Source organism: Cimex lectularius, unplaced genomic scaffold (genome assembly GCF_000648675.2).
Source record: "Cimex lectularius strain Harlan isolate CLEC.00 unplaced genomic scaffold, Clec_2.1 scaffold150, whole genome shotgun sequence".
Lineage (NCBI taxonomy): Eukaryota > Metazoa > Arthropoda > Insecta > Hemiptera > Cimicidae > Cimex > Cimex lectularius.
In genome coordinates, this window is record NW_019392717.1 from 1,119,488 (window position 1) to 1,131,723 (window position 12,236).

Here is a 12,236-nt window from a genome sequence, read left to right on the forward strand (position 1 = left end):
TTGTGTGACGGTTGACATTTTTCAGCGCACCGGGTGATTTTTATTAGAAATTTTTTTTCGTAGAGGACAAGTCGAATTGCTTCATCAGGTGCTCCATTAAGGCGCAATATATCCTATTACAGATTATGTAAGTTACTTTTCAGAATGATATATTACGGCGCCCCATTAATCTGATATATTATTTTCATCGTGTCGTCCAAGCCTCCTGACATGACGGCCAATCTAATTTAAATAATAAGAAGAAAAAGGTATTTGATATATTTTCTGATGCACGATACGTTATGCGGCAGTAAATACTTAATAAAACGTAAAAAGGTAAAGGTTTATTACTTATAAAATTGTGATAACATTGACTTTTTCTTTGGAGTTATTTTAGCAGAAAATAATTTAACAACTTTCCATACTAGTTAAATTTTTGAAAAGTGATTTGCATAAACAACCACGTGTTGCTAATTCTCATCAAAATTCCGAATATAATAAAGACCGAACTAAGAGGGAAAAATCAAATACTTCATTCATGTCGAGGAATTATACATGTGTAATAAAATTTGTTGCCTTAGCCTTTTTCATACTCAATTCTCTAATAATTTGTTTAGAAAAAACACACAAAAAAGGATAAAATGTAAAATTGAAATTAGGGTTAAAAGAATTAATTACTCGAAGCAATTATTTTAGATTCTCTGAGCTTTCTGGCCACTGATTTAATTAATTCTTTATTTGATTTAAATGGACTTATTTCAAAGTGATCCATAAAAATTTCGGCTCAATGTGAAGATCTCGTTGGCAACACTTTCATTTTATTAAATTTATAATAATTAGATTTTAGGATACGTTTACACGGTCTACTGTTATATACGTTTTTATATCTGTAAATGTATAAAACATTTATGTACATTTTACGAAATAGTAAAAAGTCAGTCTTTTTCTTTAGATTTTAAACCAGCCACGTTATGTGAAAGTATGTTCAAAATTTTCACCGATGAACATACAGTAATTTTGCAATCTGGATGCAGACCGACGATGTACCAAAACGAGAAGGCAGCGAAACCTACAGTTGCGGCATTTAACTGTAAAAAGCACCAGTGAGGACTTTTCCTACAGACTTTGAAATATCTAATCCTGTTTAGTTTAATATTTAGTTTCTTGTCTACTTTTTCTCTTCTAAATCTTAAGCCTAGATCAGTGACCAATTGATTTTGGGTGCCGGTGTTTTGGAAAAAAGCCCATTTGTAAGTATGCCGGGTTCGAATGCAGGGTCGCTGGATTCGAACCCGGGACCTTTACCTTACAGTGATGAGTGCCGTGTCAACGCCTAAACCGTTGCGGATACCGACGCCCTCAATTGAATTTATGAGGCCCAACATGCAAACGACCATCTCTGACATAAACTTTCCTATCTGGTTTACATTCAAAATTTCCCTTCGTAATGATAATAATTTCGATTGTTTGTTTCTTATGTTTAATGGAAGGTCAATTTTGGTCATTCATATAATAAATCGAGTATGTTTTAAAATTTTTACATTTCTCGAGAATGCCAACTTACCTTCGAATAAAAGTTACCTTTAATGTTGTTCTAGTACCTCTTCTTCCAGGAGGGAATACAGACCAAAGTTAGCATTTAAATGAACATTCAAAATATCATAATAAAAATCAGTCACTATCTTAACAAAGTTTATTTTATGCCTTTGAAGACTAAATCCTTCTGCAGGAGTTTAATTAAACACAATCGAATGATTTGTCGACTCTTTCTTTGACGATGTTTAAGCCATTCATTTCCTTTTTGAGAATAATATAATCTTATTTTAATAATCTGTTCTTCTCTTTAAGACAATGAAATTCTACTGTTGAAACCAGCCAGTTTAACATCTAATAGCTTGTTCATCATTTGAAAAATAGCAAAGTAAAAAATATATACCTAAGGCAAGAAAGGAACAATATTAACCGACAAGCTCCAAACGAGGATAACACACGGACACTTACCTTTCGGCCAAAATCTGCTTGTCCAGCATGGAAAGAAATGTTCAATGTGTTAATTGAAGGGTTATATTTCTAGGCTCTATATAGGGAGCGAGTAGGAATGCCACTAGATATGAAAATTGTGCTCGAGTGCACTTTTATTAACCCTGTTAAATTTTTTTTGAGGAAATATGTATTTTGTATTCACAGACGCTTTTATAGCAATTAATTTTTTAATGTGTTTTAATGTGATAGATGTACATGCATATGTATGCTCACAAAATTGAGCTCAAATACAAAAGTTCAATATTTATCTCAAATATTGGAACCATGTAGATTTTTATGTGGATCAATACGGAAGATAAGATAATTTTTGATAAAAAATGTAATTTTCGACAAGTTCAATGAATAAATTTATATAAAATACCATCAGATCTCTTTTTTTTCATATAAAACGTGGGAAGCAAACAAAACTTTAGAATTTATTGATCAATGATATTATTAATGACCAAAAAAAATTAGAAATTTGTTTCCCAGCAAAGTAAATTACTTTTTTTTTATTTAACCTTGATTTTATGTTTTAATTCTACCATATTGTTGAACAATTAACAAACCACTGGTTTTGTGTGGCCTCACAAAAAAATTAATAGGGGTTGGGTTGGGAAACTTGGTCTTGTGTGCTTTGTGTTTGTATGTATACATAATAAGTTGTATGCACATGGCTCAAAGCACAAGTAGGTGTGCTTTATGCAGAGAACGTTTCGTCGATGTGTCCCACATAATAGAAGCTTGTCATGCCTTGGCTCTTTAAAGAGATCGTGTAAGCATGCTGCCGAATTTAAGAATGGGTTTCAGGCAAGGTAGCGAGTTGCTGGGTCCTCTGTGCCACTTTTTGGAAGACGTGGGATTTTTTCTATTGAGATTTGTTTTGTGAATGAATTTATTAGTGTGAGTGATGAGGGCCTGATGGTGAAGCGTTACCTTCAATGTGTTTAGGATTGGCGCGGAATATTTTTATAAAATAACCCCATCGGCCCTCATTTAAAAACGTGTAATTGTGTGTAGATAAATGGAGGAATATCGAGTACTCCACCGACTAATCAGTATGAGTGAAATGTACACAGGTATGAATGTTTTTATTTGTTCAAATGTATTATTAGTTTTCATTAGTTATTTATATTTAGGTTATATTATAGTTTGCATGAATTGTGGGCTAAAGTGGCATAGCTGTCGACAGTCCCCGTTGGAACCTAAGTCATTTAGTTGGGAAGCGACGATCTCCTGGCTTAATGGAGATACTAGCCACCGAGCAGCATAACGGAGTAGGTGAACTTCCCTCAGGTACAGACATCAGGGAGCGATAACCCTTTGGGGTGAAAGTCCAATAAAACGTTTATTGGGCAAAAAATATAGCATCATACTAATCCACCGATAACAACTTTGCATTTATTAACAATTCTTGTATATTGAATTTTTGTGCCCAGGGGATTACTTACCTTAAACGGAATAACGTTGCTATATGCCTATATTCATTTATATTTTATAGTATGCAAACGAATGAACTTATAAACAAAACGACTTTTTTTACAAACAATGTAATGTTCATTGATTTATAAAAACCGTTCTTATACAGAATTAATTGCAAAACACTTGATTTGAGATAACCATAGAGCCTGTCTTTAATTATAAAACAAGGCATTTATGTATATTATGTATTATCAATGACATTAAGACTAATAAGAAAAACATAATTACAAACCTATCTGCTGGAGGTAGTGGCTGAGTGCAGAGTTGGGAAAAATCTAACTAATTCAATCATGATTAAGAATGTTGATTGAAGTTTAATTATGATTGAATTAGTTAGATTTTGCTCAACTCTGTCTTCTGTGCGTCTTAAGAAACGGCGATGATAAGCAGATCCAGAGTTGGGAAAAATCGAACTAATTCAATCATGATTAAGAATTAGTTAATTTTGCCAACTCTGGCTACAATGACCAACTTACCAAAATCCAACAGACTCCGGATAAAAATTTTGAGATGAGAGTCGTTCTCAAGGCCAACCTTCAAAAAGTGTTATCATAAAAGAAAACCAAAGTTACATAATTATTCTACATGTCTATTTTATTACAATCAAAACCGCTTGATGGTGTATTTTCCACATAATACCAACATAGAATGGTTCTTTAAGTATTTTTTTTAAATCGTCCACTCGTACCAGGCATTTTGGAAGTTTTTCCCTAATAATTTACGTTCATTTTTAAAAATTATGTGCGAACTGATCTACCTCAACTACTCCCCTTTAGAGATGACTCTGTTGATCGCTGCCCATTGTGAAACCTTTTCGCGAGGTAAGATGTTTCATTTTTTGGCAATATTTCACAGTTCGGAGCTCATTGGGCCGATTAAATTTTAATTTTATAATGAAATTGTTACTACATTTTTTCCAATATACTTAAATCTATTTTAGAGAATCCACCCAGCCAGTGTTGGGCAAAAATTAGAATTAAATACGAGGCATGACTAATTTAGTCACAATATAGTTAGTCATGACTATATTTCGACAAATCTTTTACAAATGTGTGCTCAAAAAATGAAAAATACACAACTTCATCACTTTTAAAAAATTTTCTAACAGAAATTTATTTCACCAAAAGGAAAATACTTCAAGACCTTATTTAACAAAAATCAATCATCCAATTATAAGTGAAACCATGTCGTTATGAAAAGCCAAAAAAATAATGATAATAATAACAGTAATAATAAAATAAAAAAAAATCCTAGAACAAGCTACGCTTAGAAAGGTAAATATGTTTACATAACCGAACAATAGAAAAAATATTTCTTTGAATTAAAATTTATTCCACTTGAAAGTAGAGATTTCTACATTATGTGGTACACTAAGCCAACAACCAAATCATGGACAAGGGAAACGAGCGCTTTCTACCTGGACAAATCAGGATTTTCATTTCAACCTTCATAATTTTGAAAAGTATTTAATCAGCAGTTCTGCTGAAACATAAAATATTTAATAAGACTTTTTAGCGTAAATGAAAACGTCGGTTGCTGTCTCTAAATAAAATTTTTGAAGATAAAACAATTTTCGAATAAAAAAAATTGCTGAAGTGATTCGTCTTAACGTTCATGGACCCAATCTTGAAAACACAACGTCGAGCAACACATTGCCGTTTTTACGTAGACGTTGATATTAGGTAGAATAGTTCCTGAGAGAAGGATGATTCAACCGAATCGACCGAATTTCGACATATCAATTTTCTTTTATTATTTCGGAGGTGAGATGTAGAGAGAAAGAGAGAGCGAGAGAGAGAGAGAGAGAGAGAGAGAGAGAGAGAGAGAGAGAGAGAGAGAGAGAGAATTTGGGGTGAAGATATACTCCTTCTACCCTATTCGACATTCTGCCCACCCCCTATTTCAATTGATAGGTTCTAAAGAGAGAAATTATTTCCCAAAGCATGTTTCTCTGCAATTATATTGGCGAACTGACCAGCATACTACATCGTCAGCGGCAGAGAAGGCTTTCATTGATACGTTATAGTAGCTAATACCGAAATATAAAATATCCGGGGGGGTGGGGTAAGAAATTGTGAAAACAACGAGGGACTAAAGACGCAGCCCTGCCCTCCCGTTGATTCAACCGGAAGGAAATATAAGGATACCGTGATATTAATTTTAACAGTACCTCTCCTCCTTGGTTCTTCCGTTCTTCCTATGTGAACCTGTAATTTGGTCGTGACCGATTATCTTGGCCTGCCTACCGCGCTGCTGGATTGATCTGTCAGATTTTTTTTTGCCATTTTCAGTGTTGGGTCTATGTGTTTTCTGTTAAGTCTCTAACGTCGTTCGAATCAACGCACGAACGCAACGAGGATAACCAGATCAAATAAAAATATAGAAAAAATATATATTTATCGAGGATGAATTTCAAGATGACTCTTTTTATGCCGACCTATCTAAAGATTTTGACCGAGTCGATCATGCAATTTTATTTAGAAAAGAGGAGACTGTTGGGATGAGAAATCATCTTCTTAGCTGGTTGGCTTTTTATTTCATTGATGGATCGTTTTCTACCAAATTACCTTTGGTGTTTCGCAGGGCTCCCACCTTGGCCCGATTTTATTTCAGAGTTTTTCAATGTTGTTGCAATTGATTTAAGGTGCTACGTTTTTCTGCTGGCTGATATCAAATTTTTAAAGGGATTTTTGGCCCTGACAACACAAAGGCACTTCAAAAGGACAAAGACTTCTTTGCAGATTGGTGTTCTGCTAATCATTTTTCCTTTAACAGAAATTAATGCCATTTCATTCGTTTCTCCAAATTACATCAGCGCTTTTGCCTTCTGGTATGTCATTAGCAGTATCAATGTTGAGCTCGAGTCATGGATGACTTAGGAGTCACATTTAGCTCCGACTGCAAATTTAATACTCATATAGACACAACTATAAAACAAGCGAACAGAAGAATGAATTTATTAATCAGTTGCGTTAAAAGTACTGTTTCAATCTTTAGTTCCAACGCATATAGAATATTAAGGGATTTTATGGGCGCCCTCTAACAAAAGCGACATCAGACGTCTGGAAAGGATTCAGAACCGAGCTCATAAATTTATTTCCTCCAGGAGTGCCGGTCATGAATCGGATAATGACTTTTCTTCCCTCCGCACAAACTTCAATTTGGAATCACTCGAGCTTTGAAAGAAAATTAGCTTCCTATCCTTCGGTTGGAAGGCGTTCAGCAACCCGACACACCGGATATCCTTTCCATGTTCCTGATAAGGGTAGTTAAGCGCACCCTGAGAAATGACCCACTTTTCCATATGGATTTTCACCATTGCTCTCCTTTTGGATGACAGTCCCACATTGATGGATTTTTCCACGACGGACTCAAGGGTCGTGCATCAGGAAATGCGGTGTTGTACAATTATGTTTTTGACTGCTCTGATCTTGTATGTGCTTATGTATTGTTTGAGTTGGAAGGAATAAAATAAATAACTGTGACTTACTATACTTTATGAACAATAAATAATAGGTACAATATTTCATAAATACATTGTTAATATACAACAAGTAGAAGTTACACTAATTTAAATCGTAAATTAAATTGCTAATTTGTCTCTTGTCATTTCGCCTTTGAGATGAGCAGTAACCGCCTTGACATTTCTCTTTAGGTTTGTTGCTAAGTTAGCAACTCGAAAAAAGTTTTGTAATGCTAATTAGATTCGTTTTGTACGGTTAAACAAAGAGAACTCCAAACTCCTTAACTGAGCTGTCCGATTTTTTTGTATGGATTACGGAAAACGTCGTTTGAACGATCCCTAGAAAAGAAAGTTAGTTCATCTTATGAAAATTGGGTTTCACTTTGATATAGTTCGGGGATAAAGGAAATGTTCTAATAGTTCTTTAGGAAAGTAAAGCCACAGTACATATAGCTATAGGCAATATTACAGGATTTACAATTTGATAATAGCAACGACTTCGTGATTTTATATGTCTTGAAAATGGAAAAAAATAAAATGAAAAATAAACTTTATTTTAGGACACGAAGTCCCTTTAAATAATTAATTATGAATGCAACGCATTTGTAAAAAATTCAGGTCTGATGTCTGTGCAAAACTGCCCTTTTACAACGTTAAGAACAAGGACCATCCCGAGGTTCTTGACCGTAGGACAAAAGATAATAGGGTGATGTAGAGGGATAGGAGATAAGAATTGGAGTAAGGAACTGGATTCTAACACAATAGCCTGGGACTTTGCTACGTTCAAGTTAAGCCCATTTTTCAGTGGTCCAGGAGGCAATTGGGTTAACGTCCCTGTGAACTCTTACAATTACAGCTTGTAAGTTAGAAGGTGGGAAGGAAAGGTTAAATTAGAGAGGTGATGGGAGCAAAATTTTACGGATTTTGTGGACGTAAATTTAACAGCATAAAAGGGAAGCAGTTGCAGTCTTGAGGGACACTAGAAGTGTTGATGGATGAGAGGATGGAGGACTTTTCTGAAATGGAAACTACTTGGCAACGGTCCGAAAGGAACAAGTGGGAAAAGGTATAAGACGTTTTTAGAAGGAATAACTTTTCAAGAAGAATAACTTGTTTTAAAAGAATTGTTAATCAGAAAAAGGAGATTTAATTATATTAATTTTTATTGTAATCGTAACTTTGTTTTATATTCATCTTTCGGTAAATCCACACAGAGTTCAATGATTGATTGTTTAAAAAAGTCGTAAAAAGTCTATTTTTGGGATAGCTACTTAGGTGACTAATTATGACTAATAACCGAATACGGATTATGAATTATGTAGCAAACGATTAGAATGAGAATATGTATTATTCAAAGGAATGCATTTCAGGTCTTCTTTAGACGCTCGAGAATTTCCTCCAAGGAAAACTGCAAAATAGTGTAGCCAAAGCTGTCTAAGAAATCCCCAAGAAGCGCCCTCTGGGGAGATTGCTACAAGAAGAGTAGTCACTGGTCAATCTAGTTGAGTGGAGTTGAGTGACACTGATCAGTTGCGGTATACAGTTTAGGGTTAGTCACTGGTCCAGTGCCGAGTCACAAGTTGAAATTTTGAATGCGACAGTTGTTGGTTGCAAAACTGGAGAAGAGTGGTCTAAACGTTCCTTAGATTTTTATGGAGCAAGCGAAATTTGGATGGGGATTGTCTGGCTTCGGCTTACATACCTCCTTTGTGAATTATAAGCAGTTAATTAAAGTTAATGTGAAGATCTGGATTACATATTTTTATAGCCGCAATGATTTACTCGAGGAGTTATCTGTCTCTTTGTCTTTCTCTTCTCCTCAATCTGCGATATATCATATATTTCAATGTATATACAATAATGTTTTAAGTTAATTTACATTGGTCAATGATCTGTATGTCGTTTGAGATTGAAGAAGGTTTCTTTTGTAAAGCCAAGAATGAGGCCAGATTAGAGAAGAGGAGGAGGTTTGCTTTTTTTAATTTGGTAGACATTTGTAAATGGACTAATTTTTCAAAAAGTTAGCACGGCATGAAAAGTTGACTTTAGAAGTCAATTGGATAATTACTTTAATTGCTTTCAGTAACTTGTTTAATTTTTACGTTTTACTACACATTTAAAACAATTCAGCTATAATGAGATAAAAACTATTCCGATTGCCATCAAAGAACTATGATGATAAATAAAGAACTAAATTTCTAATCAGACAATTTATTATTTAATTAAATGTCAATCCCACGTAAAATGATCAAATGGAAGTTTAATTAAATCTTTTAAAATTGGTATCTTTGTTCCCTGGAGATAAAAGTATTCGTGCGGTCCGATTTTTTTCTACAATTAACAGTACAAATTGCTTTCTTTGGCCTAAAAGCCTTCAATAATAGTAAAAATCGTTTAATCTTATTTTTCCAGTTGAAACTAATAGTTCTAATTCCCGTTATATCGGCACAACAGAGACGAGGTTGGTAAACAATCATGAAAGTCCAGTGAGGGTCAGCAAATAAGATAGCATGTTGTAAAGCGATTTTTCCAGTCGGTGATTGAATATTTCTGTTTACTTTAATTAATTATACTTTTTAAAAAAAGTCTTACTTGAGATAAAAAGCCTGTGTCACGAACGGGATTCGAACCCAGGACCTACGGCTACGCCGCTGCCCTGACCAGTTGAGCTATCGTGACTTCAATCCCCTCGGATATTAACATACTACCTTTTGAATTTTCCCTCTTTTTGTCATATTTTCAAGTGGCCCGGGGAGCTGTTCTTACATTTATGACTTACTTTTTATCAAAACTTATGGCAAAAAGAGGGAAAATTCGAAACTAGCGCTGGCTTTTTCATCTCAATGAACACCTTAGATAAAAAATATAATCAGTTAAAATAATTAATATGGTCAATTATGACTTTTAAATACGTATACTTTCTGTGTACTTTTCTTTTCACGTTTTTTCTGTTTTATTCCGTATCTTGTAAAGAGAGTGGTTGAAATTTATGGAAAAAATACCATACAACGCAAATGTAAAAAGTTGGCCCATCCATTGGAAACACCAAACCAATCAAATCACCACAAGCCACCAAAGCCCTATAAGCATCATTCCTATTTTATCCAAAATCTTTGAACTTCTCCTTAAATGACTAATTCGCATATTCGACTTTGAAAATTTGATGAACTGAATCCCTAACCATTAATTTAGAAAATAAACAATATTGCTCAGCCGTATTTCTAAAAGTCAGGGAAGCCTCTCTTTTACAAGTTAAAACGAATAATTCACATCTACTATTTCATCCTAAAGTCCTTCCTCTAAAATCGATGGTTTAAAGTGTGAATCGGCAGGCACCCTTCAAGATAATCAAAGCCAGCGTTTCACAAGGAAGTATCCTATGCCCAATACTTTACACCATCTACACTGCCGACATACCTATACATTTACAATGTAGGTGTCGACACCGCAATCTTATCAACCACTCCAATCGTATCGTACATATCATATTGTCAGTGGCGGATTAGGACGTGTGGAACGTAATCATTATTACTCATTTGCTTCAATCACAACCATCTTGTTTAATAAAGTGTGATAGTTAATTTATCATAGTATGGTGAAACTTTTCCATTTCTTTCCGAGTGATATAGACTCATTTGCGATTTATTTATGCGAAATATTTTTTCAAATCTCCTTTATTAAACTAGGTAAATTTCGTGCCTTGATCGGTCAGGTGTATTCCGGTACTTGTCAGTAATTGTCCACTACCCGCACTGCAACGGTCTCGGATGCTGGTCTCTCCATCCGTCCTCAGCAAATCGTGAGAGATTCATTACAAAGGTTAAGGGTATTTCATGTCGGCCTTTTTTGTTCCAATGTGTAATGCCACTTTTCCATAGCTCATATTATGAAGCTCAACATTCTTAAAGCCTACTTCTTCAATTTCAATTTTAAACTCAGCTTGAGTTGGAAACTCCCTGATGATTTTCACCAAATATTCATAGGAACTCTTATCTTTAGCAACTTTGCTGCCAATTTTGGGGAATTACTTTAAATGAATATAAGTCATAAAATTTGGTGAACAGGGTCCTACATATCTAACGATTCAATCGGTTTGCAGGGAACTCGGGGTACGTCCAGTGCAGCTGCTTTTGCGGTTGGTCGGCGCACTGGGGGCTTTCCGTTTCAATGTTGGCCAAAGGATGCAACAGCTTTACTGCTTTTGGGTCATCTCCTCCATGCTCTTTTCTAACTACTTTAACATATATTTTTGAGAGATCTCATTCGACGGTGTCCTATAAATTGACGTCTGCGTTGGCATTCATCTTTCCCTGTCCGTAGTTGTGTTTTTGAACCGCCTTTCTGTAGAGCTGTACAGAAATAATTTCCAGCTGGCAAATGATCTTTGAATCAAGATACGATACTTGCTCCTTTGCAAACTGTCACTTTTACGTTGTCGAATCTGCTGAGTTCATTACCAACCATCACTGTATGAGTAAAATCCTCTTTCCGTGTGTGAACACAAGGGGTTCATTAGACTCTCAAAGGCTTCTTGCTGTTCTTGTATCCAAGCATATTCTCTCTTTTTTTATATTCAGAGTGGGGTTAGACCTTATTTTGTTTCCATCGGTATGTGAATTTAGTGTAGTATGGTTTTTGTGTGTATAATTACTTTGTTACTCGTGCTTACGTTGTACTCGTTATTGCGAGTAATGCTATCGATTTTTATTAGTTTTTGCATTTTTATTTTATCAGTGGTACTGTTTTTCATGTGTTTTAGGGCTGCCATTTAGTATTTCATTGCAATAATAGTTAAAAATAACAAATAAAGGAATTGGGGTTTAGGATAGTTAAATTGGTCTATTTGCTTAACTTTTCAAATTTGCAATTGACAATAAATACCAACGAGAGAGAAACAATACAAAATGAGAGTTTTAATATAAGTGTGTGGTGATTGACAAACGAGTCAATGATTATTCGTGGGCACTCTCAACACGACACACAAGAATGGGACAATTACGCAGAAAAGAAACACTTTGAGCCCTGAAGATGATCTCAATAAAGATCGAAACGTTGGTACAATAAAGAAAATGTTTTTCTAAGTCCGCATTTCACGATCTCCGAATAATCATTTTGGATATAAGATTGAACAATAAAATAAATATTCGTCTTTTCTCCAAGCATAAAAACAAAATGTAACAGGAAAAATAAATGCCTTAATAATAATGCTAGCAAAGAGACCTTAATGAACGGTTTTTAGGGGAAGGATTATTTCAAGAGTTTACCAAATTCGTTTTGATCCCACGATCTT

At 34.7% G+C, this 12,236-nt stretch overlaps 1 protein-coding gene across 1 annotated transcript in view; it reads left to right on the forward strand.

The window, feature by feature from the left end:
- The window catches only part of LOC106665909 (transient receptor potential cation channel subfamily A member 1), a 93,314-nt gene that overhangs the window by 301 nt on the left and 80,777 nt on the right, over positions 1-12,236 (forward strand).